Source organism: Myotis lucifugus, unplaced genomic scaffold (genome assembly GCF_000147115.1).
Source record: "Myotis lucifugus unplaced genomic scaffold, Myoluc2.0 scaffold_2, whole genome shotgun sequence".
NCBI classification, from domain to species: Eukaryota; Metazoa; Chordata; class Mammalia; order Chiroptera; family Vespertilionidae; genus Myotis; species Myotis lucifugus.
Window position 1 is genome coordinate 21531689 of NW_005871050.1, and position 3199 is coordinate 21534887.

The following is a 3199-nucleotide window of genomic DNA, read 5'->3' on the forward strand; positions in this document are numbered from 1 at the left end:
AGTAATTCTTTACTAAGAGATTTTAGGGTTCTGTATTCAATGATATGTATCTCACATATATCAGCTCTTTTTATTTTATTTTTAATTAAATTTTAGTGGGGTGACATTAGTCAATATGAACATATAGGTTTCATGTGTGGATTACTAAGTTACAAAATCTGTATAGGGCACATGGTCCTATATCAGCTCTTTTTAATCTATTTTCCATTAAAATCTCTTAAGAGACAGGAAGTCCTACAACATTCTACATAGAGGTCTTGTAATAGTCACCTGAAGCTATTTTATAATTCTCCATATGGTTATGCTTCCTTTTCATTACTTATATGATATATGCCTCTATTTATTTTCCAAAGGATGCATTTTTATTCCCAAAATTCTTGAACACCTGACCAAATGCAACATTGTTATTCCTCTAGTGTTTCAAAATTCAGTGGCTAATAAACTATGTGAAACTTTTGATTATCTTCAACAGCAAAGAGAGATATAGTAGACAATTCTATATTGAAACTGCCTCACCCAATAAAAAATATTTATTTTTTAAAAATCCATTATCACATTTTTAAATTCAATTTTTATTTTTATTTAATTTGCATTTCTGTGATGATTAGGGACTTTGAGCATCTTTTCATATGTCTATTGGCCATTTGTATGTCCTTTTTAGAGAAATATCTATTCAGATCCTCTGCCCATTTTTTAAATTGGATTTTGTGTTTGTTTTGTGTTTAGTTTATGAGTTCTTTATAAATTTCAACCATATTTTTAAAATTACTATTTTCTTCATGTGTAATTGAGAATTTTGAAATTTTAGAGTTCTTTGTAGTAGAGATTAAAAATTAAAGGAAAAGAAATTAGCAAGTTCATCTTATGTGCCAAGTGCTTTATATTTATCTTATTAAAGCCTCTCTTACAATCTCTGTGAAAAAGTGCCATTAACACCAATTTATATAGAGAGAAACTGGCCATAGAGGGATTAAGTAATCCTGGTCACAGGATTGATTCAATTTTAGTCTTGTTTGAAAACCTAAAACAAAATTTTAAAAAACATGGTGTTTTGATAAACAACTAAACATGCAAAGTAAATTAATTTATAACATGCAGAGTAGATTAATTTATGTCAGCCTACTTTATATATAACTATAATAACTAGCTTATAAGTAGGTTCTTTAACAAATGAGGATTTCATTAATTCCTCAAACTTTAAGTACCTGCTATATATGCTATATGATAAGAGATATAAAAATGATTAAACAGCATCCTTATTCCTTGAGGACCTCACAGTTGATTGAGGGGACTACATAATTAAAGTGCAACACAGGGTAGCAAATGTACTAGTATTATAACAAAATACTGGACAAACTAGTAGCTGGAAGGGGTGGAGTAGGACAGTATAGACATGCTACTTCCATATCCTTGCTGTGGGTATCTATGATAGCCCCATTTTACCTAGATACATAAAATATTTTTGCTTTTTATGAAGATGGCCCTGAAAGCTAAGAAGGAAGCCCCTGCCCCTCCCAAAGCCGAAGCCAAAGCAAAGGCTTTGAAGGCAACTAAAACAGGGTTGAAAGGCATCCAAAGCCACAAAAAAAAGATCCGCATGTCACCCACCTTCCAACGGCCAAAGACACTAAGTCTCTGGAGGCAGCAACCTAAATATCCTCGGAAGAGCGCACCCAGGAGAAAAAAGCTTGACCACTACGCCATCATCAACTTCCTCCTGACTACGGAGTCAGCCATGAAAAAGATAGAAGACAATACACTTGTGTTCATTGTGGATGTCAAGGCCAACAAGCGTCAGATCAAACAGGCTGTGAAAAAGATCTATGACATTGACAGGGCCAAGGTCAACCCCCTGATCCGGCCTGATGGCGAGAAGAAGGCATATGTTCGACTGGCTCCTGACTATGATGCTTTGGATGTTGCCAACAAAATTGGGGTCATCTAAACTGAGTCCAGCTGCCTAATTCTAGATATAAAATTTTACACTGTAAAAAAAATTACCAGTAATAGCTTAAATGATCATATTAATGATATTACTCCACAAAATTCTACTATAGTAAAATAAGTTCTCTTTATTTGTATTCTCTTTTGTGTGATATGCTCTACATTTTATACTTACAAAAAACTCTTTGGGATTAGTATTATGTTTATCTTACAGATGAAGAAATTTAGGCTCAGGGAGGTTATGAGTCTTTCCCAAAGCCACACAGCTAATAATTGACAGGATAAAGAAACAAATTTTGGTCACAATGAATGTCATGTTTTCAATTTCCCTGAATGCTTTGTATACTTCCTTTATCCCCTTCCATATCACTTCTCTCTGTTAGTCTTTTTCACTTATGTTTTTCATTCCTCCCTTTACCTCTATATCTTACCTAACAAACATAAAACACCAAAACATGTATTTTGCCTTATCTGGCATATATAGTAAAATTTTTATATTCTTACTTTTAATTTAAAAGATTAAGAAATATTGTACTATTTATCTGTAAAAACATGTTGCTTTCTACTTATGTGATCTCTGATAGCAAGAAATGTTTCACTCGGCTCCATTCACATGGTTCTTTTCATATTCTCCCTTGTATTATATTATGTTTATGCTCCAAAGGCCTAGCACAGTGGTTTGTACATAGTAGCCACTCAAGAAATATTTGTTGAATAAGTTTTAAGTAAGCCATTGACTTAAAAAAAAAAGACTCTCAGAAACTTTACTGAAGTCTCCTTTCAGTTGCGTTCATATCTCTAAAAAGCCAAATGCTATCATATTGATGATAATTACAGGGAACAGTTATTGCCAATCAATTCTTCCTCCAAGATCAAATATTTCAGCTTAACAACATGGAAATGTATGTTGACGTTTTCTTTCTCTTTATGCTGTAATAAGGGAGATGCTAAAATGAGTCAAAAGACTAGGCCAAATGATACAATTTAAAAAATCACAGTCCAGTTACCTGAACTAATTTTTCTGTTTTAAAATTAGAATTGTCCACTTTTTAAAAAACACTTTCTGGTTAACCCACACATTTTGAACTCATGAAGAATCTTTTCACCTGAGGAGATCTAAACACTTTAAATTCATTTTTGCAATCATTCTCATGAAAGAATTAAACAGGCTTGGGAATTCAACTAAGAGATTTTAAACATGACAGCACAAAGATACTCCATACATTTATGGGTCATTCCTGGACCTTTTCCACAA

General features: G+C 32.8%; 1 pseudogene; it reads left to right on the top strand.

Moving 5' to 3' along the window:
* The first annotated feature begins 1477 nt into the window (after positions 1–1477).
* LOC102440230 lies at positions 1478–1997 on the top strand (annotated as a pseudogene).
* Positions 1998–3199: the final 1202 nt, after the last annotated feature.